Here is a 27,314-nt window from a genome sequence, read left to right on the forward strand (position 1 = left end):
TAGATTCGGGCAACGAGAGAACAGACTCCAGACGATAGTGACAACAACAGCTCTTTATTTAGTAGTAGTAGTGATCCAGCTTGCTATGGGGTCGAGTAGCTCCCCTTTTATAGGGATCTGGCAGACCACCCGACCAATCAGAACAACCCCTTGTTCCCGCCCTAGTGGCGGACCTGAGTGGAGACTTACAGCGGTTTATGCTAATATCTAACAGGGTGAGGTCCACGGTAGACAGTTTAAGGTTGAAGCTGTGGGGGTTTGAGGATGTAACAACAGAGTCAGGTAGAGGATTCCAGGCCTTGACCACTCTGTTGCTGAAGTCGTATTTTCTGCAATCGAATTTAGAGCGGCTTACCTTGAGTTTGTATCGATTGTTTGCCCGCGTATTACTGAGGTAGAAGCTGAAGTAGTTGTTGACAGGTAGGACGTTGTAGCAGACAATTTTGTGTACTAGGCTTAGGTCAGAGTGTAGGCGGCGTAGTTCGAGGTTTTCTAAGCCCAAAATATTGAGCCTGGTGGCGTAAGGGATTCTACTGTGAGCAGAGGAGTGGAGTAGTCTTCTCGTGAAATACTTCCGCCAGCAGTTTGGCAGATTGAATTTAACCAGGCTCAAACTTGACTCAGCCTTCCATCCTTCCAAAGTGGGTAAAATGAGGACCCAGATTGTTGGGGGCAATAAGCTGACTCTGTAAACCGCTTAGAGAGAGCTTTATAAGCGCTATAAAAAAGCAGTGTACAAGTCTAAGTGCTATTGCTAAGTGCCATATAGTGGTATCTTCAGGGAGAATAAAAAAAGGAAGGAAGGTGACCTGACTGTGTGATTCTCCTTTTTATACCTGCCATGAGCATGGAATTTTTAGAAAGAGGGAAATTCTTATCCACATACTTCTGGCTTCCATTTCTCCTTTCTGATATCACGTCTCTCACCAATGCTTGTACTGAAAGACCCGATATAGAAGAGATAATCTACAACTACTTTGGTGTGGTGCAGTAGTGAGTTTTGGCTCCCGTTGCAACCGGTACGCTGCAACGGGAGCCAAGCGTGTACCACGCATGCTATGCATACATGCACTGCCTGCGACGCTCCTGCTGCTTGGAGGAGCATTGCGCAGGTGCCGTACACTGCGTGCGCATGAACAGATGGCCCATTTCCTTCAACTACAGGTAAGGAACGAGGGCAGGCAGGCGGTCCCTCCAAAGCACCGTTCCGGTACGGTGGCTGCTGCTTCTGGCAGGCACCAGTATGCGCGTACCGGGGCATATCGCCTGCAACCCACCACTGGTGTGGTGGTGAAGGCATTGAGCTGGAAACTGGAGGACCAAGTGTTCTAGTCCCACCTTGCCACAAAGGTGACCTTGAGGCCAGTCACTTTCTCTCAGTCCTAGGAAGGAGGCAATGGAGTGCCACTTCTGAAAACCCTTGCCAAGTTGCAGACACATCCCATGAGTTCAGATACAATTAAATGGAAGGAAAAAAGAAGAAAGAGAGAGCGACAGAGACAGGCAGAGAGAGAGAGAGAGACAGGCAGAGATGATTGATAACGATTATTGATGACTGATAGATGGCCACAAGATGTATAGGTTTGCTTTCTTTCAAATATATAAAAACTTGAAACTGCCAAAGTAGTTGCCTCCCAAAGGCAATAAATCTGCATTTTAATTTCGCAAAAATGTGCAAAGCAAAAGATAAAATAAAATGTTCCAGATTCTAAAAAATTTTTTAAAAAATTAACCACACCTTACCCTTTAGAAACTTTCTTGAATTAAATGTCCACCAAAAATCTTTCCCCATTTGTTGTTCTGAATGCTTTCATTTTGGTTCCCTTGGGGTCCCATCTAGGGTTGAGTGTGTCCTTAGATGACATCAGTGTTTTTCACCCCAGGCATGTTGAAGATGTATGGACTGGGTGACTGGGGAATTCTGGGAATTCAAGACTACACAGAACTTCCAGAGTTGAGAAAACACTGAATTACATATTCTGTGAGGAAAGTATGGACAAACAAATGGAGTCTAGAACTTTGAGAAAATGTCCTGTCCCCCATTTAGCAATTAACCTGCCAGGGTTTACCTCATCACCCAGAAAACCTAGAAAGATAATCTATTTCTGGAAAGAACCTCAGCAGACATGTCCAAATTGTTGCTTTCCAAGGGATTTGCTGTAACTTGGAGTGGGAATCTCTGGCTTTCCAGATATTATCAAACTACACCTCCATCCTTCATCTAGTTGGGTTGGAGAACATTGCATCATTCTAACACGCCTACCTCTTCAGTTATCCCATTTTCCAAATTCGCAAAGGTGGGAAGGAATGTAGATCTGGTCTTGGAAATTAGAAAGGAAGAGTCAACCATTAAGGGGGGAAGCTGTGAAATCAACTGGGAAGTTTGGTGTAATAAATTTGGAATGCAACTATCCCCCATTGTGGTCAACTCTACACGGAAGAGGTAGGAACCAAAGCACTAATTCCTTTTGTCAGAGTGCACACAATGTGACTATTTTGAGACAACACAGAAGCAAAATACAGTAAACAGAGGTTTGTCTTTCCAATAGTGGTTTATCTAGAAGGAATATATACATACACGTACTAGGCAAAGTCAGGCAATCAATCATCAACTATAGCATCGAAGCACCCACACAGAAAGAACACATGAATTGGAAGCCTTCACCAAACACATAAAATCTGTGAACAGATACATTAAGTTCACTTGGGAAGATGTTAAGGAAAATGTTAAGGAAAATGTTAAAATGTTAAGGGAAGATGTTAAGAAAACTCGAGGCCTTGGTGCTCAGTCTCAACAACTGAGCAAAATAATTAAGGTAAATGATCAAGCTTGTCATCACAAGTTGTTGGAGGTTTTAAATAATAGACTGGACAGTCATTTGTCTGAAATGGTATATGGTGTCCTGCTTGAGCAGGGGGTTGGACTAGAAGACCTTCAAGGTCCCTTCCAGCTCTATTCTGATTGATTGATTGATGAACCATGACCAGGTGGGCAGAGTCAAAGTGCCCCGGGATTGAACAATATCAGAGGGCACAGTTTCACATCTACCTGGTTGCCCAGACATACTTCCTTGGTTGCCATAGTTGGTTTTGAAACACTATTTCCCAGAACAGGATTCAAAGGTTGATAAAAGAGGGGTTTTGTCTTTGCCACCAGTGGTGAAGTATCAAAATATTTCACAACCACAACTTGGCATTTTCACAGGATCCATTGTCCATACCTTTCCTATCTTCTCTCCTTTGGCAAGATATCAGTGTCTAGAAACTTCAATTTTACTTTCCTGAAAAATGGGGACATCACTGAAAGACAACATCTGCAACAAGACAGGTGCGATATTGCAATTTAGGTCATTAAGCTTCAATCAAGACACTGTGCCCACCATTGTGCCCAGTTTCTCCCCTCTGCAGACCCCTGTTCATAAGCATAATATTTTGGACACCACCCTTAAGTAAACTGCAGTTTTAGTTTTTAATCTTAAGTTTTCACACAGGTAACATTGCATTATTTTGGTTGATACCTAGGAATGCCTTTTCTCTATGGCTGGATCTCCTGCTTCCAGTTGACCATTGACCAAAATAAAGTTATCTAGCTATGGCATCCCGAGTAATTCACCCTCGGTATTCCCTCCCTCAAAAAATGCCACCGAATTTGCCAAGAAATACAGTCTGGCATGCCCAAATAGCCAGCTTGTTAGCAGATGCCTAAAACCACAGTCTTCTCTTTAGCCAAATTTATTGAGAAGAAAGAGATAACGTTACAAGAATTTCAGCAACTTAACAAACTCCCATTGGCAGCTAATGTATATACAGATAGTCCTTGACTTAAGATCACCATTGAGCCCAAAACATCTGTTGTTAAGTGAGATATTTGTTATATATATATAATGGAGAATTATCTTCTCTACTAATCATGGCGATTGCTCTTCTCTACAAGTATTCTAGTGAATGTTTTTTATAACCTCAAAATTTTAATGTCTCCTGTACATATTTGCTTTGGTAACTAGGATTACTAAAGGACACTAAATGGTCTGACTGAGGCTTCTCCAACCCAATGTCTTTCCAGCCCCATGTTGTCTGGGGTTCTGAATTCTATTTCTAGCCCCAATGAGGACTACCCACTTGGTCTTGTTGACTCAGGTGGGGTGCCTCTCAGGGGTGGGTTCCAGCAGGCACTACTGCCGGTTTGCTTGTGGGTATGCATGCGCAGTGCAATAAAAATTGTTCTGCGCATGCGCAGAAGCTAAAAACAAGATGGTGGCGCCTATGGTGTCGCCTGGAGAACCGGTTTGGGGGCGTGACGGGCCTGGGCCGCTGCCAATTCCAGCGACCCAGGCCACCAAACCACTACCGGTTCAGCCGAACTGGTCCAAACCGGTAGGAACCCACCACTGGGTGGGCTTTCAATTGCTTCGTCATTGCTGCCATCTTGAATTTTTGACACAGGCCCTTCAAAACTTACACATTAAGTTCCTGCCTTACATTTTCAGGAGCATACTCAAAACCTCCTGCCGAAAATTCAGCTCAGAAGCAGAGCTGACCTGCTTTCCATCACAAAACCCCGTCAGAAACGGCAGGGCCTCCTCACACTCTTGTGGAGAAAATGGAAGGCGTTTTCTTTTTAATTCATGCCGTTGTCCTCTCCCTGGCCTCACCACCAGTGCCGCGGTTTTAAAAATATTAATTGTTCACCGACAGCCATTTTTCAGCCTATCGTGTGCTTCTGTCTGGTGCCATGTTTAAGTGAGTGTAAAAGCCACTTATCTCCAGTAACATTTTTTTTAATGGATTCATTCAAGCCCATGTGTTTTAGCAAAAGGAGACACCTTTATTTCATTTTACACCCAGCATGTCAACTGTCGCTGGGCCTGACCAGCGATTCATCAAGGAGCTAAAAGGGTAGTGCTAGATTGGGTAATAATGGATAGGCACACACAGGCTTAACGGTAACATCAGCTCTTTATTAAGTACAACAAGTGAGAACAATCCAGCGAAGGTTGAGTCTGACAGCAGCCCTTTTATAGGGAGCTGTCAGACCCTTCGACCAATAGGATTAAACCTCTGTTCCCGCCGGAACAGAGGACCTTGGTGGAAACCATTGTAGTTTGAACAAGTATCTAACAGCTAGGGATTTCAAGTGAGATACATTAGCTTGCATTCAATATTAATAGCATATGCCAATATTTATTTGGGCCATTATTTAAGTGGTTGATGTCATAGCAGTGAGGCTGGGCGGCAGCATGGTGAACAATGGCGTGGGAACTGCAGGCAGGCTAAGGGGAAGTGGCATGGGAAACATCCTCACGGCAAATTCAGGGACCGCTATCGTCCGACGGGATTGCTGAGCTGAAATGATGCTCTCAGGTGAGGCTAAATTTGTGGGCATTTTTCAGCTCTCTGCTGCACTAGTCAAGCCATACCTGGCCGTTTCTCGTTGCCACAGAACAAGAAGGATGCTGTGGATAAGAACCGCAAAGAGGATAGGAGGTTTGGGGATCTAAATCCTACGAAGAGCAGTGAAAAGAAGAGGGTATAATTTAGCTTCCAGAAGAGGTGGCTGAAGTGAGACAAGACACCTGTCTAATGGGATGTCCCACAGTGAAGTGTTTTTCAACCTTGGCAACTTGGAGATGGGTGGACTTTAATTCCCAAAATTCCCAGTGTTGGAAGAAATGTCCACCTGGGTTCAGTTCCAAGTGGGGAGAAAGACACTGGATTCATGGTGGCTACTTGGAAATATGGTTTTAATGGTGGACAGGACCACATGGTTTGAAGTCCTGGGGGGAAAAGGTGATCACATGCCTTGAAGATCTTGAAGAAAAAGGGAAGAGATGCTGAGAGAACCTGAGTTTTATACCCTCTCTTGTGCCCTGCCTTGGAGCTTCCTGTTCCTGTGTAAGAAATGTATTTTGATTGGTGGTCAGACTCCCAGGGGGTGGGGATCTTGGCTAACTGTAGGCTGTCTGTCTCCCAGGCTTGGTTGACTCTTGCTGGGTGATGATGTAATGAAAGGGCTTTGGGATTTCTAGTACGGCACTGCCTGAAGGAGGTAGATCTTTGCTATGTAGAATAGACTGGCTCAGGCCTTAATGGCCCATTGACAAAGGTGGGGGACAGCTGAGTTTCTGCCTTCCTTTTAGGGGGAAATATTCTGCCCTTTTAATATTTCCTGAAATATTTCATTTTCCTAGGAGAGGGTTGGGTGCTAACTTCCTACATCAGCCAGCAAGGTTTATGGAGAAGTCATTGAAGCTCAAATAAGGAGGAATTTCCTGATTGCAAGAACAAGGAAGCAGTGGCACAGACTCTCTTCTGGAGGCTCCATTGCTGGACGTTTTCATGGAAAGGTTAGTCTTGGTCTGGAATGGTTTGAGGATTCCTGGTCTGAGAAAGGTTTGTGCTAGAAGATCCTTTCCACCATGAGTCTATTATTCTAAATCATAAATAAAAAAGCTCAATTCTGGACCCTTCGATTCCTAACATGGACGAACGGTTGCAGAAGCTGATGGATTTGGCTGAAATGGCAAATTGACTGTTTTGATTAAAGAGAAGAATATAAGTACTTTTGTTTCCCCTTCTGGACTTTGTGCTTGAAGTGGAAAAGAATGAAACTTTGATTTTGGGGTTTTACTGATTAGTTTAGGTAGATCTTTATAGACATGGCTTTTTCACGTAATTATGAAAAAAAACAAAAAGTTGTCAATTGATGTTGGCATTGGCATCCTTCAGTCTCAAAAGACTATGGTATCTCGCTCTGGAAAGAGGTCAAAGCTGGAGCGTCCTCTCCAGCACGAGGTCTGGGTAGATTAATATGGAGGATAGACTGTTACCCAAGCAGCAGATTTCCCCCTCTCCACGTCGCTGAAATAGTCCAATGGTACAGCAGAGCCGATACAATTGGTTCCAGCTGCGTCGCAGGAGTTACCAGAACGTGGTTGTACACAGTCACAAACTGGTTCCAGGACTCCGGCTCGAGATTTGCCTGGAGGTTGACTCCCGAAGTCTTTTCCAGTAGTGGATAGAGCCACAAGGCAGTGGAGTTTTGTAATCAGAGTTTCCCTTCTCCTAGAAGATGGTTCTGCCCCTTTATGTGCCGTAGGGGCGTAAAGCCCTCTTCCACCTTCAAAACCATTGACTGTCTTCTCCTGTAACCCTGGAAAGGGGCCCTTACGAGGTGCTACCAGCCAGGCCAGCTAGACCAAGGTTTTTTTTAAGGAGGTGTTACTCTTCCATCACTCAACCTTTGTCCTGGCTTGTGACAGGCAGAGCCTGGCTTCCCAAACGTTGGGCCCAGGATGGCCTTGTTTTACTGCAAGAGAGAGAGAGAGTCGGAAGTCAATGTTTCTTTTTCTTTCTTTTTCTTAACCTCCCTCTCTTCTCTTCCTCCTCTCCCTCCCCACCGTTTTCCTATTTACTTTTTGTATTTTGCGTCTTATTTTATCTTATAACTCAATAAAGACGTTAAACAAGGAAAGGGGTCAAGTGTGAGTCAAATTTGACTCATGGGGGACTCCGTGTTTTCTCAGGAACGACACGCACTTCGCTATTGGCCTCTGGGACGTGTGCAGCGGCGGGTTTCACATTTTGTTACCACTGGTTTGCCCTGCACGTGCCTTGTCACTGTGTTAATTGTTTGCTAGCTGAACTGAAAAAGTTACTGCGCAGGTCATAGGCCATATTATCAGCAATGATTTACTGCGCATGCTTCTTAACACGTTTCATATACATCACACATTCCAGATTACTTTTCATCTTCTGTTCGTCTGCCAAGAAGGTGGACGATAATTGCTCTTGCCAACATGTAACATTTAGATAGATTTGTTTTATTTTCTTATTTTTTGTATTAAAGCTTGTTTTTAATTAGAACATGTTCTCGGGTTTTTATTTTTCGTTTTTTCTGAAGATATGCTGTTTGGAAAGCCATCGATTCTAGACCTCGTTAGCTCAGGGTGAAATTTTCCCCTGACATGCCTGTTCGCTTCGCATGCGCCGAAGGGACACACACACCCATTCTGCGCATGAGCCCAGCCTCAAAAACATGCCTAAATAGGACAGCATAGAGGCCGGAGCGGGTGTGCAGGCCCACCCACAATTTCCACTACCGGTTCGGCTGAACCAGCCCGAACCAGCTGAATACCACATCTGGATGTGTCTGTGTCCCAGAGTGGTGTGTAGGCCTGGTAGTCTCTCATCCAAGAGTTAGCCTGGGCCTTCTCAGCTCAGACAATGTCATTTACCTATTTGCTACCTGCTGAGACTTTTAATTCACAACTGAGGCTTAAATCAGTGTCCAAAGCCAATGGGCAAAGCAATGTACAGGTAGTCATTGACTGACAGTGAGTCATTTAGTGACCATTTAAAGTTACAACCCTCCTGAAAAAAGTGACTTATGACCGTTTTTCACACTTACGACCCTTGCAGCATCCCCATTGTCAGGGGACGAAAATTCAGACACTTGGCAACTGGCATGTATTTATGATGGCCGCAGTGCGATCATGCGATCACCTTCTGTGAACTCCTGACAAGCAAAGTCAGTGGGGAAGCTAGATTCACCCAACAACCGGGTTACTAACTTAAGAACTGCAGTGAATCACTTAGCAACTGTGGCAGGAAAGGTCATAAAATGAGGCGAAACAACTGTCTTGTTTAGCAACAGACATGTTGGGCTGAATTGTGGTCACACGTCTAGGACTGCCCCTACATAAAAGGTGATTTTGTGTGTATGCAGCCAAATCTTTAATGTTTTTCTACTTGTACCCTACGTGAAGGAGACTTCACGTTGCAGAGTCGATGGACATCCCATCTGCACTGCATTAAGGACTTAGAAGACTGAGCTACAAATCATGCAATTATTAGTTCTGGCTTTGCCATCCAAAACTAAATTTCCCTCTGCTTTAATTCTTCACCCCACATTGACTCTGTATTCCGTATAAAAATAGTGACTTTCCTCGTCTTAAAAATATGGACGGGGAACACTTTGCAAGCCTTCTGAAAAATTCTGCTGCCTTTCCTCTGTGTTGGATTGCAAAGCCAGGATCTCTGGGCATTTGGAATGGATCTTGCCCTTTCTTCGCACGGGGCAACATACCGAAAACTTCCTTACCCAAAGCAAAAAGCAGAGACATCTAGAAGGGGGAATCAGTAAAAGTCAAGATGAGCACAATAAAGAGGCGGAGCATTTACCAAGCTCTGTGGCTGCCATCTTGTGTTTTTTTAAAAAATTTTCTTTCACATGTGGTGCTGATCAAGAAAGATATTAACAGAATAACAGAGTTGGAAAGGACCTTCTAGTCCACCCCTCTTGCTCAGGAAGGAAACCCTATATCCGTAATGGCGAACCATTTGTTAGGCAAGGCGTTGCCCTGTCAGCCTCAGTGAGCATGCGCAGGCTGGCCAGCTGACCTTGCCCTTCTTTTGAGGCCGTTTTTCACCCTCCGGAGGCTTCCTTGAACCCTTTGCCCTACGAGCAAACCGGGAGTCGGTTCCCGAACTTCTGATTTACCTATAGGGCTGGTTTTTCATGCTCCAGAGGTCCTCCAGGGAGGCTGTTTTCGCCCTCCCCGGGCTCCTAGAAAGCCTCTGGAGCCCGGGGAGGGTGAAAAAAGCATGCCAAAAGTGGGGGAAGCACTGGTCATGCTGGGGGTCGCACGCATAGCATTATGGGTGTGGCATGACCACACACGAACTCCCTGCACTCCTCCCGTTTTTGGTGCGCGAGCCAAAAAAAGTTAGCCATCACTGCCCTATAACATTTCTGACAAATAGTTGTCCAACCTCTCTTAAAAACTTCCAGGGTTGGAGTATTCCCTACTTCTAGGGGGCAAGTTGTTCCACTGATTAATTGTTCTACCTGTTAGGAAATGTCTCCTTAGTTCTAGGTTGCTTTTCCCCTGGATTAGTTTCCACCCATTGCTTCTTGTCCTGCCTTCAGGTGCTTTGGAGAATAACTTGGCACCCTCTTCTTTGTGGAAGCCCCTGAGATATCGGACCATTGCTATCATGTCACCCCTAGTCTTTCTTTCCATTAAACATATTTGGAATAAACATATTTTCCAGTTACAAAGCCATGGACCAGAGGTGGATTCCTACCAGTTCGGACCGATTCGGCCGAACTGGTAGTAAACTGACGGCTTGAGTCGCTGGAACCGGCAGTGACCCAGGCCTGCCACACTCCTGAACAGCTTGCTTCCAGAAGTTGTGAATGCCCCAAAACTGGAAGTCTTTAAGAAGATGTTGGCTAGCCATCTGTCTGAAACTTTATAGGGTTTCCTGCCTAGGCAGGGGGCTGGACTAGAAGACCTCCGAGGTCCCTTCCAACTCTACTATTGTATTGTATTGTATTGGTTCTCTTGGCACCGCTCTAGGAACTGCCATCTTGTTTTTGCCTTCTGCACATGCGCAGAACTATTTTTGTTGCAATGCGCGTGTGTGCGGTGCGCCCCTGAGCAAGCCGGCAGTAGTGGCAGCTGGAACCCACCCCTGGGCATGGACCCCCCCCCTCCAGGATTTATTTCGTTCCTCCTGTCTCAGGAAAACGCTGTGGCAGGGAAAGTCTTCCCAACGCAATGCCCAACGCAACCTCGCCTTTGGCTTCCTTGCTTCCATCCAACCCCCTGGCAAGTTTCGGCTGGAAATCGAGGCAGCGAAGGCAAGGCACAAACACTGTTGTGTGGTGTGTGTGTGTTTTTAAAAAATTATTTTTTGTCCAGAGCAGCTGCTGAAGCGAAGCGAAGGGAAGTCAAATGTCAGCCTCTGTATCCCTTCTGCTGTATTTCAAAATGTACGACTTGAATCTGTAATTGTGTCTGATTGGCTGGCCAGGAAAACAAATGCCAGCAAGGTGGGGAGGCGGAGGAGGAGGAGGAGGAGGAGGGGGGGGCATGACCCACATTTGTTTCCTACTGTACGCTGGTTGTGTAATTCAAATTTATCTCCTGTAAAAAAAAAATTTAAAAAAAAACCTGCGGAAGGCCTCACTTCCCAGCAGATGGCAGCAAAACGGAGAAAAAAAGTGGGTGTAGAGAAGACAGCAGCCGCCTGACAAAAGACTGGAGGTCTCTAACAGCCTTAGTTTGACTTGTCTGCTTTTTGGATCCAAGGTAAGTTAAGAGGTTTGGATCTAGGCCCCTGATCAGGTCTGGCTTTCATCTGTCTGAGACAGCTGCAAATCTCACATTGGGATGCTTGGGATCAACGTTTCAATAATCCGGAGTTTTGTTTTGTTTTTGTTTTTCCTGCACTGTTGTTTTTTCCTGACAACTTCTAATGTTTCGTGTGTGTGTATGTGTGTGTGTGTTATGTAACTTGCAGATCCTTTCCCTACACCCGGGTGACCCTTTGAAGATTGGCATCCAAAGCTAGACTCCCCACAAGCGTGTTGCCCGCGGCACGGTTTATAAAGTTGGACTTCTCTAGTTTCTAATCAGCATCTGCAAAATTCAGGCTGCAAAATTAGGAACAGGGAGCCGTGCAAAACTGCAAATCAGGCCAGTGGGCTCTCTCTCTATCTCTCTTCCCCCCCCCCCGCCCCCCACTTGCAGCTGGTAAGGAGTAAACATAGAGTAAAATCTGAGGCAGGATTCTCAATGCATATTTTGTAAGATTTTTTTTCCCCTTCATGGACAAGTCAAGATGGGGACGGCATTTCAAAAAGGTTCATTACCCTTTATTTTTAATCTTAAAACTTTGCGCTCTGTTGTGCCTTTAGAAAAAAAAAGGGGGGGGGGAAACCTAGGCCTGTGAATATGTAATTAGAACTGTCATCCATTTGGAATATACCTGTGATTGATTGATAGGGTGGAAAATTCCATGAAACTAACATTTGTTTTCTTTTCCATACAGAGTTAAAGCAGCAGACTGACATTATTGCAGTGTTTGTAATATGTAATTTCCTGTCCGGCAATCGCACAGAAGGTAAGAAACAAATTTCATAATCTTATTTTAATTTCTTCTCTTGTTTTATTTATTTATTTTTAAACCGAGGCTGTTCTTTTGAATCTGAAGTTGTGGAATCGGATTTCGAAACAGATTCTGTTGCCTGGATTTTCATTGCTTGTATCTCATTTTGTTATTTTTTATTTTTTAATTGGAAAGCGGGTGCTTTTATCTTGAGATGTTACTCTGGCAACATAGGCCAAGTTTTGAGTTCAGGTTTATGTGTTTTAAGTTTGTTTTCTACTCGATTGTGTTTTTACAGAGAATTTGGTACGGTAAATATTCAGAAAATAGAGAAGGATGAGTATCGGTATAGAGGAGGAGTTGCGAGGAAAATCTTCCCGAATCTAGTTAGAAGCGCTCTTGTATAGCTTCATATAATGACTTCAAAGATATAAACCATCTTATTAATTTTACTCCTTTGTTTCTCCGTGTTCTTTGCCTGGCAAATATTTTGACAGTTGTAGTGATAAACTTCCAGTTTTCCCCAATTCCACCCAGTTTTAATGAAGGGATCCAGACCAGGGAGCTTTGATTGCAATTGACCTTGAGGTTAGTGTAAGCCTCTCACAATTCAGCCCAAGCTGTCGACAAGAATTAGCAAAGGCAAATCTTCTCACACTCACCAGGGAAATTTTGGGATAGTATTTGAGCGAAGCCATAAAGAGGAGAAACCAGGAATGCCCATCGACAATGCAAAAGTTAGCATTCATCCAGCAGATCATGCATCTTTTTTTAAAAAAACTTCTTGCAAGAAAATATATTTTTTTAAATTATTCTTGCAAATGAATAATTTGCAGGCCCCTGAAATTGTGAGATTTCCAATGGCTGAATTTCCAGAAAGTCATCTTATATTAGTTAAATGTAATTAAGGGGACAGCACAGGTTGCATTTTTTTAAATTTCCTTTTGTGAATGGCATTGCCTCATCAAGAATTTGTTCAGGACCAAAGTGGTCATTCTCAGAATAAATGTTTAATACTTAAAAATATTTTTTTGCAAAGCGTGTTTTTTTTTTTAAGATGCATTTTATCCCATTTTCACTCAGCTGGTCTAACCTTTTATTATGGGGAGTTAGGAGAGGAGAGGAAAACAGGAGTAAGCTTACTTTAAAAAAAAAATAGGATGCATATTTTTCACTCAAATAATAAATGACCAGAGATCCTAAGTGAGCGGAGTCTGTTTCCCTCCAGGAAGAAATATTATTTCAGGGGGTGGCGGGATTTTTTTTTTAAAAAGGAATAACAAAATATGAATTCATCAATACTATTGAGTGGCCAGATTCAAATAAAGCAACAATCTTACAGGTAAATGTAAGATGGGGAGGCAATTTGAAAACATCAAAATGGAAGTTATCATGTGATTGAAACCCATCTGCTTTTAAGGGGAGGAGCTTCAAACACAACGGCAGTGTGATCTTGACTTTTAAAGCCCCTCCCTTACAGATACCACTGCTTAACGGTAAATAAATCGAGTTAAAATTGGAAAGGATTATTTGTAAGAAATTGTAGTTAAATGAGGCCACAGGTCTCAATGGTAGGACAAAGAAATGAATGTACTTAAGTGTTTTGTTAAAATAATCTCTTCATGAAATTAAGTATATGTCCTTCCTCTAAGATTTTATTTCCTAAGCATTTGGGTTGAATCCATTTTTTCCCCCTGTTGTGGCCTTCACTTCTAATAGACATTTATATTACAGCAGCAATTAATAATTTAGATTGCATTTGGGTTAATGGAATTTTATTACTTAGAAGATCGCCTTTTATAGTCAGGTTGCATTCAATAAACTTGACTTTTGTTTTATACCTGCAACTGGAAAAGTGTGCCGAAAAGAGAGCAGATGAGCTATTAAAGTAATTTCCAATGCCGAGCTGATCTAGTCTCAAGTTAAATATTTTTATATCCTGTGGACTGGATTAGCAGAATGCAATGCTGAAGCAATCATATTTTGGATTTTTGTAAATAAATAAAAAATCCTGCTTCTAATCTATTCAGTACCCTCTTTTCATTATCATGATTTGGAAGTTAGAAATATAAAGGAAGAAAAACTCTGTAGTTTTGTATGCATGTATGTATGTAGTTTTGAAAATTAGAGCGAGCTTAAAATGCTTCAGAGCTAAATGAATGTACAACTTAGATTTAGTTTTTCAATGTGAATAAGTAGAGCCATTTTATTATTCTATGTTCTATACTGTATTTGATTTCTTTTCCTTTCTCTAAGCAAGAAAAAAGGGATCACAGAAAAATGTTTTGATACGTTACATTTTCTCTAAAGGATTCAATTTATAATTATATGTATAGCTCAATAGATAATTGATTTTTATCTTTTATAATTGTGCTTCATGTTTTCAGACATATGCACCTTGTTCGTTTAGCATCTCAAAACTAATTAGTTTAAGCATTAAAACAAGTTAGTTGGGCATTTTTTTGAGCAAGGGAACAGCGTTATACAGTTGTTGAAAATGTGCCTCCTTTTCTTTGTATAAAATAGTGTTCACCGGATAGCAAACTTTACAACGTTGGCGGAAATTTCAGTTAGTTAATCCAAGTGAATTGGTTTCATCATCCTTTACTTCTCCGTGTTAAATTTTATATTTTTAAATAGGGCCTTGCAATCTGATGGCTGCAGGTACAGGCCAGCATATCTTATCTGATAAAGTCTGTTTGTTAAGATGCAGCCGGTTAATACTACAGTTTTGAATAAAGTTACACAGAAGTATGTAATTATTTTCATTGTTGAACAACAGTGTAATTATTGTAATTTACAGACTTGGAAATTATGCTGAATTATGAAACTTTACATAGAACTTATATTAGAGGAAGATTTTTTTTAAAAAGTCTGTGAGGCCTAGTATTATTCAATTTTGTTTCATTGAGTTGCAAGCTGTGAATTGTAAGGAATATAAACCTTCTTTTTTGATGACACTATAGAGAAATTTTAAAAAAAAGGTTTCTGGCAATAGAGCATGTGAGTGAATGGCACCAAGTACATCCACCATGGGATACAGGGTGCAAGTGATGTCATCACGTCCCTTATGACATCTTTTAACAAATGACACAAATGAGATAATTTAGATCCCTCCTGACAGGCTACACATTTTATAGTTTGTATTATTTGCCCAACGATGTCATCGCTTTTATGATGTTGTAAGGTACTTGCTCTGGATATTGTGAACATTGGTTTAAATAAACAAAAAATCAAAAAGATCTATTTTTTTTACACTTTCACCCAAAGTTGATTGATTATGTGCCATCAGTTTAGTCTGAACTCTTAACGACCACGAAGATAGACGTTCTCCATGGACCATCCCAAAAGAGTAATCTTCATTGGTGCATCTGATGCTTTACATATAAGATCTGTTCATGTGGAAGTGTTGCATTACTTTTACTTCATATGCCTACTGCCGTTGTTGAAATCATCTGTAGCCCTCTGCCCACCTATTGGGGAAATCCCTATTATTTCCAACGGAAATTATTCTGCATAGCAAGTTTATGACGCTAAAGATGACAATCTTATAGACATGTATCCTCAAGTGCAGAGCTCACTGTAACTGCATTGCTAAAAAGGCATTAAGAGTTGTTAACCTAATTTTGCGAAGCTTCTTCTCCGGTAACATTGTACTTGCAAACCAGAGCATAAAAAAACCTTTGCCAGACCAATTCTCGAATGCAGCTCGTCTGTCTGGAATCCACACTGTATAATGGATATTAATACAATGGAGCGAGTCCAGGGGTATTTCACGAGAAGAGTCCTCCACTTCTCTACTCTCAGTAGAATACCTTATGCCACTAGGCATAAATTTTGGATCTAGACAACCTAGAACAATGCTGCCTACAGTCTGACCTAAGCTTAGTACACAAAATTGTCTGTTACAACGTCCTACTTGTCAATGACTTCAGCGTCAGCTTTAACCGCAATAATACATGGTCAAACAATAGATACAAAGCAGCGGTGGGTTCCGGATCCCGATGCAACTGGTACGATGCAACGAGGCCCGGCGTTCACCACATGAACGCATGCAGCATACGCGCACACATGCGCAGCGCACATATGCATCCTTACCTCCTGCGATGCCTCTGCGATGCTCCAGCTGCTCGGCGGAGCATTGCGCAGGCGCCGTACTTTCCGTGCGCATATGCGGAAGCGCCGAAGAGCTCAAATACAGGTAAGGACGGCAGGTGGGCCCTCCGGAGCACCGTACCAGAACAGTACCCGGTGCTCCCTGCAGGCACCGATATGCCCGTACTGGGGCATACTGCCTGCAACCCACCACTGATACAAAGTCAAAGTAAACCGTTCCAAACACTATTGCAGAAAATACTACTTCAGCAACAGAGTGGTCAATGCTTGGAATGCTCTACCTGATTCTATTGTTACATCCTCAAATCCCCAAAACTTTAACCTTAAACTGTCTAGTGTGGACCTCACCCCATTCCTAAGAGGTCTGTAAGGGGGCGTGCATAAGCACACCAGCGTGCCTACCGACCCTGTGCTACTGTTCCCATTTATTTGTAATTCATTTCTTATGTATATACTTATACCTGCTTATACTTATATGCTTTGTATGTTACATCCATACACACTTGTTTTCTCATACATGCTTGACAAACCAAATAAATAAAATAAATAATAAAGTAAGTTCCATTGAATCCTCCAAACCTTTTTTTTTTGAAAAGGGAAGGATGATTCTGTAACTTTTGATCAGACTTTTAGCGCCAAGTTGTATTGCCACATTTTATTTTTTTCAAAAAATCCCCATAACATTTTAAACGGGTTTTAGTGTATTTCTCACAATATATGCAAATGTAAAATGCCTTTGTGTGGCACATATTCAGTGAATTTGCATTTTATGTCCGTTTTCTCCTAATATATGCATCACTTTTGCATTTATTTATTTTTTAAAATGAAAGATCTGCCCTTCGGTATTCAGAAACTGCAGAAATGTAGCAATTTCAATTCTGTTAACGTGAATTTTTCACTCAGACTTACTTTAGAATAACTTGGACTGGGATGCACGATTTGATATTTCTTCTGCAATCTGACCACTCTACACATCTTATAACATGACCGGTGTTTATTCGATGAAAATTGAGTCAGGGTTTTAGGAAACTTTCCTCATCTTTATGAAAAGAAACCTTCCCTGATTATTCGAAAACATAGAAACCATTGATCATTGCTAAAATTAGCCATTCGTTTGTATTATAGAACCCTGTCCTGCACTGAGAGGGGAAGGGGGAGGAGATAAAAGTAATTTTGATCAGAACATTTTTGCAAAAAAAAAGTCTTAACTTTTTATGAAAAATGCCTCATTTTCATATTATCTGATGTTCACAATGAACTTCTGTAGAAGTCCGAATTGTCTGAATAGGAAGCGCAGGCTTCATTTGCTTCAACATACACATGCATGCACATAGGGAGATTTGGTGGGAATAAATGAAAACTCAGAGGAGTATCTCCAGCCAGACACACCATCAACATGATTAAAAGCATTTGCATTTTTGAAAGGGTAAGATAAAGATGGCATTGGAATAGTAGTTAACTGGTGGCCGAATGGGAAAATTCACTATGGCCAACTCGCTGCAAGAAACTTGCCAACTTGCCAAACTCAACAATTCAATTTCATTATTTAAAATAGTTTTAAAATTATTATAAAAGTATTCTAAAATTAATATAAAATTAATGATTTTAATTTTTGTCATTCACATTTCATTTTGTCCCTCCTTTGGCATCCTTTCTTTAATGATTCTATTGCACTATTTCTTTGATATTAGTGTAACTCTTCTCCCACGGCAAGTTGTCGTGTGGCAAGTTGGCCACAACGAATTGGCTGTGGTGAGTTTTCGTAGACCCAACGAGGGGTGGGTTACTTGTTAATAGGGGCATGCTTATACTTATGAAAGCACAATGATTGAAATCTGTGTCAGGTTGTAAGTCGAGGATGACCTGTAATAGAACCTTGCAAGTCTGAATGCGCTTTCCCCATCCCTCCCTTGAGCTTCTGGGAAGGGCCTTTTTCTAATTCTGTCCATTGGCCTGTGTCAGACCTGGAAACCATCTTTTACCTCTACATGGGGCTCCCCTTGAGATGCACCCGAAGACTGCAGTTGGTTCAGAATGCGGCCGCACGGGCAGTTTCGGGAGTCGCCAGATACTCCCACGTAACACCTCTCCTGCGCGGGCTGCACTGGCTACCTGTAGCTTTTCGGGTGCATTTCAAGGTGCTGATTATCATCTTCAAAGCGCTCCATGGCACAGGACCGAGTTACTTATGGGATCGTATCCTGCCCCATACATCCCTTCGGCCGATCCGCTCACACAGAGAGGGACTCCTCCGGGTGCCGTCCACTAGGCTGTGCCAGCGGGCGACGCCCAGGGGAAGGGCCTTCTCTGTGATGGGCCCGACCCTCTGGAATGACCTTCCCCCCGATATTAGAACAACCACGGACCTCCGCTCCTTCCGCCAGAAGCTCAAAACCCACCTGTTTAATCTAGCCGGCTTGGCCTAACCCCAGCTCTCCCACCTCAGTCTGTATTCTTAAATTTTATGGGTTGGTCTTAAAGCTAAGTTTTTAATTGTTATAAATTTGTACAGGGGTTTAAAGTTTAATCCAGTTTTAATTATATTTATTGTTATCTGTAGGGTTTTTAATTTGGTACCTGTACACTGCCCCGAGTCCCTTCGGGGAGAGGGGGCGGTCTAGAAATCAAATCAAATAAATAAATAAATAAATAAATACCTTTTGGACTTCTACTGTGGGAAAATGGGAAGGGGGATTATACAGAGTGTGGGTGCTCTGTAGCCATAACAACATTCTTTCTCAGAAAGTCAAGGTCAACTGGCTCTGCAGCTGCGATGAGGTGACTGGGAGGCATCTCCAGTTCGGCTTGTGCCTGATTGGACCACGTGGCGGACATGCGGGTGCCGGGCAGGGACTTGAATTTTCTTTTGGGTGGGGAAAACCTGGAAACTTTCAGATTCGGATTTTCCCAGATGTGCCAATATGGCATCTCTGATAAAATGGAACTTTGAGGAAACTCAAGCCGCGGAGTCTTCTTTCATTCGGGGTGTTACTTGGAACTCTGTCAGTGACTTCTCTTCCCATTCCTTGAGGTGATTCTCACACCCCATTACAAATGCAGAATGTGGATAGGCTAAAATCCACGGACCTTCTTGTACTAAGGAGAATCAAGGCGGGGCAACATTGAATTTTTTCCCTCCCCTCCTCCGCTCTCTCCAGGCTACGTCGATGTTTACATAGCCGTCTTTGATTTCAAAGCTTCTAGAGCAGGACTGTCCAACTCGTGGCCAGCAGGCTGGATGGGTCATGCGCTGGCCACCCCCACCCCTGGTTTAGCGAAAGGGGGAGGAGTCACGATACATCACGTGACGCCACCATGACGACGCAGGTTTGATACCCCTGCTCTCGAGAATGCTAGAATGCAAATGATGAAGATGTGTTGCAATGTAACAACGTGGGTATGAAAGAACCAAGGATTTATGGTTGTTTTTGTGGCTACATGTGAATGGCAATAGAAAGGATTCTGATCCTACTTTGAAGGTGTCCAGAACTCTTATCCAGAACAGGTGATTATGATCATCTGGCCAAGATCAACCTGTACTCCTAGTAGGCTAAGAATATGCTGTTGCTCCACTATGGAAGTCTGGTTAATTTTACAGACGTCTTGGATTCAACTTAGTTGAATAGCTATATCTAGGGCAGTATTGGTGAACCTTTTCGGCAACGAGTGCTGAAATGCCAAAAACCAGAGGAGCAAGCCGCCCAATGCACATACGCGCTCCGGGAAGATGATCTTCCAGTTGTTGCGTGCATGCGCATCAACAAGGTGGTCTTTGCGCATCATGCTTGCCAGAAACCAGAAGACCAGGTGGGTGGTGTGCATGCACTCACTGGAAACCAAAGATCATCTTCCAAGCACACACATGTGCACCGGGCGGCTTCTCTTCTGGTTTCCGGCACTCCTGTGTGTGTGAAGACCAGCTCGCTGGCACGCCAGAACCCAGAAGAGCAACAGGCAACAGCTCACATGCCCAGAGATGGCTTTGCATGCCACTTCTGGCACGCGTGCCATAGGTTTGCCGTCACAGTTCTAGGCGCTTCAGATGCTATAGTATTTATCTTTATTAAGAGACAGTTGTAGATTTGTATAATGCTTCCTAGTGAGCTAGAGATGGTGAAAACTTGGTTGCCAAACTTAATGACAGCTATGGCACTTGTGACATTTCCTACTAAGAGCAAGGACCATATTAGTACGTTTAGGCACATTTGTCACAACTTCAGCCTTCGCTCCAAATACGCTAACATTATTCGATGCAAACTAAAATATGATTATCAAGGATTATAAGAAACCCTTGTGGCTACCATCTTTTAACTATGTCCTTTGGACAATTCTGGAGTAGGTACTGAAACAGGTCCCACACAGAGGTGGGTTCTGGCCAGTAAGCCACTGGTACGGGCATACTGGTGCCTGCTGGGAGCAGCAGGCACCGTTCCAATACAGTGCTTTGGAGAGCCCACCTGCCCATGTTCCTGGCCCAACTGGGCCATTTGCGCACACACACGCAACATATGGCGCCTGCACAACACTCTGCCGATCAGCTGGAGCGTTGCAGAGCAGTGGGTGCGCATGGCTGTGCAGCACGCATGCACATGGTGGACGCCCAGCCCCATCGCAGCGTACCAGTTGCAACGGGATCCGGAACCCACCACTGATCCCACCTGTTCAGAGGTGGTATTCAGCAGGTTCTGACCAGTTCTGCAGAATCGGTAGCAGAAATTTTGAGTAGTTTGGAAAACCGATAAATACCACCTGACTGGTTCGGTCCCAGGGGTGGGTTCCTGCCAGTTGTAACCTCTTCTATAGAAGAGGTTCCACAAATCTACAGTGCCGTTTAGAACCGGTTCCAGCTCCCTTCCCCCGCCCGTCCGCACATCATCAAGATGAAGAGCGAGAGGAGGAATTCTGGGGGTTGAAGTCCACAAGTCTTAAAGCTGTCAACTTTGAACACCCCTGGGTTGTTGTTTTTTCTAAAGGGTTAGGGGTGCAAGGGTCTTGTAACTTGACAACTTTAAGACTTGCGTGCTTCAAATGCCAGAGGTCCCGAGCCAACATTTTGGTTGCTAAGCAAGAGCGTTGTTAAGTGAGTTTCACCACATTTTAAAAGTTGACCACGCCCACCCAGTCACATGGTTGGCAAGCCACTCCCACCCAGTCACATGGCCGGCAAGCCACTCCCACAAAGCAGGCCACACCTACAGAAGAGGTTCTAAAAAAATTTGAAACCCACCACGGCTCCGCCCCCAATTATTCTCTGCCTCCTGAGTCCCAGTTTATTGGGAGTCCCTTTTGGGAGAGGGGGCGGTCTAGAAGCGCAGTAAATAAATAAATAAATAATAAATTGGGAGGAAATGGGGATTTTGCAGTAACCTTCCCCTGGAGTGGAGATTGAATGGAGATTTTACAGTATCCTTCCCCTGCCACGCCCACCAATTCACGCCCACAGAACCGGTAGTAAAAAAAATTTGAATCCCACCGCTGCTTCTGTTGCTATGTACATTCTGGCTTGACTTCATGGAGAGGATAAACTTATCTAGCCAGGTGTGATTTCATGTGGGCCATCTTTGGTTCTGAACTCCAAGGAGATTTCAACACAGGAAAAATACCCAAAAGTAAATTAAGGGACCAAAGGAGCTGGAATGAGAGCGGTGTTACAAAGCCAGTCAAAATCCAGTTTTCAACCAATGGTAGCAACTGATGGCCTCACACAGGGAGAGTGACAGTAATTTAATTGAGAGGTGACAAAAGCATGCTTGTTCTGGCAAGATCAGTATGCTCCAGAAATTATCATAATTGGTTTACTGCTCAAAGAAGCAGGAAAAGGGTCCCATACCCCAGTAAATACCAATTATTAAATAAGAAGCTTGGATCAAGGAGAATCCCAAACTCTTATCAACAAATAAACTAAGGAGACTGCATCAGCCTCTCCTCCCCACCAAAATGTTTCTGTCTTAATTCATGTGTATTAAAGTTTATGCCGATTTTCTGAGCTTCAAGCACACAGTTTTAGGATTTCCAGAGTTGGGGTTTTGTGGTTTTGTGGTTTTTTTTTGGGGGGGGGGGGTGTCCCTCTCAATATGATTTTAGACGGTGGTTTTTGTATTCAAGGGACTGTAGTTATTTTTGAATGGAGAGAATCATCATTCTAATCCTGAAAACAAGGTCACCCGTCTCTTGGAGCTGTGTGTTTGGGTGTGCGTGTTTGTGCATGTGTGTACACTTTCACATCAAAGCTATTAGGAGGGAAGATTAGCAGCGGCCCAGACCTCAATATCACATGATTCATCAGAGGCTGGGAGCAGACAAAAAGCCTATTTATGTTATAAGAAAAGGGTTATGGAAGAGAAAGGAGAGCAGTGATGCCTGATGGCCAAATAAATCATCAGACCTTTGAATAGATCAAGTGTCTTACTCTTCCAGCAATTGCAACTCATTCACTCGATTGAGAGAGTTTCCAAGTCTACTTGGTGGGAGCTTGAAGTCTGAAGCTGACATACTGTACTTGGCTAAGGAAGACAAGATGCATCAGACTGAGGAAGTCTTCATCTGATCCTCTAGTTTAGGATGATGGTGTCCCTGTTCTGATAAATCCCTTGCTGATAATGAAACGAGGGTGAAATATGAATTGGATAATCTAATTGAGCTTGGTTATCTAGGCCCACGAGGGCAAACCTATGGCACACAGGCCACAAGTGGCATGCATAGCCCTCTCTGCGGGCACACCAGCTGTCTACCCAGCCCAGCTCAACCACACACGTGCACGTGCCTCCCGCCGGCCAGCTAGTCTTTGGGTCTCTGTCATGCATGCAAGGGGAGGCTAGGCGCATGCGGGAGATGTGCATTTGGGGGGAGGGCACTCGCATTGCATTTTGGGGCCTCGCCAGGCTCCCAGGTGCCCCGTTTTGGCTTCCAAGTTGGTGTAGGAGGCCTTCCAGGTCCAAAACGGGGCACGGGTGGGTGGGCGGCAGGGGTGGGTTCCTGCCCATTCTAACCTCTTCTATAGAAGAGGTTCCACAAATCTATAGTGCTGTTTAGAACCGGTTCCAGCTCCCTCCCCCCCCCCGCCCGACCGCACATCATCAAGATGAAGAGCGAGAGGAGGAATTCTGGGAGTTGAAGTCCACATGTCTTAAAGCTGTCAAGTTTGAACACCCTTGGGGTTTTTTTCCTAAAGGGTTAGGGGTGCAAGGGTCTTGTAACTTGACAGCTTTAAGACTTGTGTGCTTCAATGCCAGAGTTCCTGAACCAACATTTTGGTTGCTAAGCAAGAGCATTTTTAAATGAGTTTCACCACATTTTACAAGTTGCCACACCCACCCAGTCACATGACTGCCAAGCCACTCCCACTTGGTCACATGGCTGCCAAGCCACTCCCACCCAGTCACATTGGCCGGCAAGCCAGTCCCACAAAGCAGGCCACACCTACAGAAGAGGTTCTAAAAAAATTTGAAACCCACCATGGTGGCTGGGGTCCAGGCGTGGGGTTGTGTGTGCATGCAAGGGGGGGCAGAGGTCACAGGGGGTCCCGCACACATGCGTGGGGGGGAGTGTGGGGTCACGGGCGCAAGCAAGAATTTGTTCGTTTAATTGGTCCGTGACTCTCCGAGACGCCTTGCCAAGTTTTGCAGATATCAACCTGGCAGCTCTCCAAGCCAGATAAGGTCTGTGACTGTAAATCCTCCCTCGAAAGACTTTGCTGGATGTGAATGAGTGGAACTTGAGACTTTCAAGAAGGGATTGGATTGCTATTTGTCAGAAATGGTGTAGGGTCTTCTGCTTGAGTGGTGGTGGTGGGGGGAGAGTTGGACTAGATGACCTATAAGATCCCTTCCAACTCTGTTAATCTGTTAAAGCATCTGTTAGATTAATAAAAGGGTTTTTTGTCGGGACAAGGAATTTGCTTCATGCTCTTGGGAAGCCTAGATCAGAACACCTCTTTTGCTCTTCTCCTATATGGCTTTGATCTGCCTATTTTTTCTTCCTGTTGCCATCAACAATTGTGATCATGCCAGAAGCCTTAAGAACAGGGTAATGCTGACGTTGATTATGCAAACAGAAACAACATGCCGTTTCACTGAGGTACATATACCTGTGAGGCAGGTAAGTTGTCAAACAGGTGCGTATTTCGCCTGCTGGCCCAACTCTGTCTGCTCCAATTGGCAAGGGCTCACCCAAATCTTGCCAAAGGTCTTCTTGACCTGGGTGGAGTCAGGAATCATCCTTATTCAATCCAGATAAGGATCCGTGACGGGCAAAGCCATGTTTGTTCTTTCTGCCGCACTAAGGGTTTGAAAAAAGAAAGAAAGAATGCAGTTAAAGTTTGCTGAATCCAAACAGGAAGATGAGTTTTTAAAAAAAAGCAACAAAAGAAAATATTTGTAATTCAGGGTTGAATTGTGGGCTCCTTGTGCTCTCTGAGCTTGGTGGTTTCCTTGCAGACATTTCATTACCCAGCTAGGTAACATCATCAATGCTAGAAGGGGGCTTGTGCTCTTTTTATACAGGCACTCCTCAATTCACGACCATTGAGCTCACCATTTCTACTGCTTTTTTTTCAATCAAATTTTTATTTTATATTATTTATGCATATCAATGCTTGAATGGTGTGGTACCTGGTTATCATACAATTCAATACACATAAACATAATCTTATTACTCCTAGTTATTACATTTCATTTTCATTATTTCATATTGTTTACACATACCTTTTACTGTTACCATTCAGTTCTAGATCTTCTTTCTGTTCTTTTATATATCTTAATATCTTAATCCCTATCTATCTATCTATCTATCTATCTATCTATCTATCTATCTATCTATCTATCATCTATCTATCTATCTATCATCTATCGTAAGTATGTATGTATGTAAGTATGTATGTATGTAAGTATGTATGTATGTATGTATGTATGTATGTATGTATGTATACTATTATTCTCCTTATTTCTATCCCTGTTTTAACTCCCACCCCCCATTTCGCTGTAATATTCAAAGATGTGTTTTTTTCCATCCCTTTTCACCTCTTTTGTTGTTCATATTTCCCTTAGTTAACTCTTCACATCCTTTTTATATCAAAATTTCATTCTTCATTCTTTCATTATTCAATATCTCAGTATACAGTTTTAGTACCAATCAAAATCATGTATACATTTAAAGTACATCTATTCATATTCTTTCCAGTTATTCTTTTTACAGTGTTAATCTTTGTATATATATACACTATAAGAAGAGTGTGTGTGTGTGTGTGTGTGTGTGTGAGAGAGAGAGAGAGAGAGAGAGAGAGAGAGAGAGAGAGAGAGAGAGAGAGAGAGAGAGAGAGAGAGAGAGAGAGAGAGAGAGAGAGAGAGAGATCCAGCATAACTCTGAAAAGCCTCAAGCAATTTCAACCAAATTTGGTACACAGATGACTTACACTCTGGAAACAAATACTGTGGGGTTAAGACACCCCTAACACTCGGGGTGGTGGTGTTCTGTTATGATACAGCCAGTTCTGCCATAAAATGGCTTCTACTGTACTGCCTTAAAATGGCTTCTACTGTACAGCACAGTGGAGTTGCCATGGTAACGGCTTCACAGTAGTCCACAAGGGGGCTCCCTCTGGTAAGGGGGAAAATCCAACATTAGAAATTACATTTGGGCCAGACATTTCCCCCCTATAAATAAATACCCAGGCAACGGCGGTTTATCGGCTAGTATTTTGATAACTCAGAATTTCCATAGAAACTTAATATTCCAAAGATTATTTTAGTACAAGTTACCTTTGGGTTTTAGCATGGTTGGTAGCTGGGTGTTCCACCTCCTCTTCCATTCCTGTTTGAAGTTTCTTCTGATGTACAGTCGGATAATCCCAAGTGACTTTTTCCTTATTGATTCATATTTATCACCGCTATCGGCAAACTCTTCTTTTCACATGCCTGAATAATTCAGAGTTGCAGGGAGAAAGAGGGGGAAAAAAACTTTCACCAGCCCCATCAAAAGAATGATTGAGTAGGTAGTTGGAAGAGGCGATGTAGAACATCGTGTGCATGTGTATGTTTAACCACCATGTTGGCACAACATATGAAGGCTTTTTTAATCTGACTAGCAAAAAAAAAAGAAAGTGTATCTTGGTGATTGGCATTAGTAATCCATGGGCTTGATCTGGTCTATTTTTCTTGCTAATCCTAAAAATGCTTCTGTTCTTCGGCAGTGCATAGCAACCAGACAAGGAAATCTACAGGGAAAGAGATCTAAAATGTTGAAGTGGCATATCTCAAAGGTGCTTTTGCAAGAGGCTGTTGGACTTTATTGTTTTTCTTTGAAGATGTTTCGCTTCTCATCCAAGAAGCTTCTTCAGCTCTCTTGAAAAGGGATAACCATGACCTGTATGACTGAGAATTTCCATAGGCGTTTCCCCAGATAAAACATCTCTCCTCCTTTTAATTGGCCATTACCAATTAAATTGACAACCTTATACACTCAAAGAGCCATTGGCACCTGTTTCCCACATAAAAGTAAACACCGGGCACCACAAAAACCTTCCTGACTATTTCCTGAGCGCCCTATCACTCAAACTAGTACATGTATTTGAATTAAAGGTTCTGTTTTCTTCTGAAAGTTTTCTTTTCTTGGATTTATCCATGGTTGGCCTACTGGGGGTCGAAAAGCTCAATAAATTATGTGCTGACGGGCTTCGCACATTGGCAGTTGTGACACATATTTTGAGCGACAGAGAGCCGCAGCAGAGGGATGAAAGGACCACATGCAGCTCCAGAGCCCCCAGGTTGCTGAGCCCCGGCCATTACAAATAGATCTCCTTTGAATCGCAGCTCAGCGCTGGTACTTTTGGCTTTTCCCACCTAGACTATTGCTGTGGCTTTTTTCTGGTAGACTCTGGACCAAATCAGATGCTTTTTCTGGTAGACTCTGACTCCAAGTCAGACGTCCCTTCCGCATGCACTCCTGAACCAGGTTTCCAAATGAGAGCCAGATCCAAGCTGTTAATCATTTCATCCTTTTCACGACAGTATAAAACCAGTGTTTCTCAATGTTGGTGACTTTAAGAGCTGGCTGTGGAATTCAGGAAGTCCATCAAAGGTGGCATTCAGCCGGTTCGGACTAGTTCGGGCGAACCGGTAGCGGAAATTATGAGTAGTTCGGAGAACCGGCAAATACCACTTCTTGTTCGTCCTGCCCTCCCGCCCCCTGTAGTTTCCTGTCCTATATTCCCTTGTTTTTTTAGCTCAGCTAAAAAACAGCTCAGCTCACCAGAACTGACATCGAGGGCGGTCTTTGAGTGCTGCGTGTTTGCAAAGAGTGAGAGTGCA

The 27,314-nt window shown here is 43.3% G+C and overlaps 1 protein-coding gene across 1 annotated transcript in view; it reads left to right on the forward strand.

Annotated features, from left to right (window-relative positions):
- The first annotated feature begins 11,032 nt into the window (after positions 1-11,032).
- LOC309394620 (uncharacterized protein) overlaps positions 11,033-27,314 on the forward strand; it is a 151,727-nt gene continuing 135,445 nt past the window's right edge. The window contains exons 1-2 of the transcript XR_014175755.1: positions 11,033-11,096; positions 11,839-11,910. The gene's annotated coding sequence lies outside the window, so the exon portion shown is untranslated. The remainder of the gene's footprint in view (positions 11,097-11,838; positions 11,911-27,314) is intronic.

The sequence above is a fragment of the Natrix helvetica genome (assembly GCF_964273705.1).
Source record: "Natrix helvetica genome assembly, chromosome: 6".
NCBI classification, from domain to species: Eukaryota; Metazoa; Chordata; class Lepidosauria; order Squamata; family Natricidae; genus Natrix; species Natrix helvetica.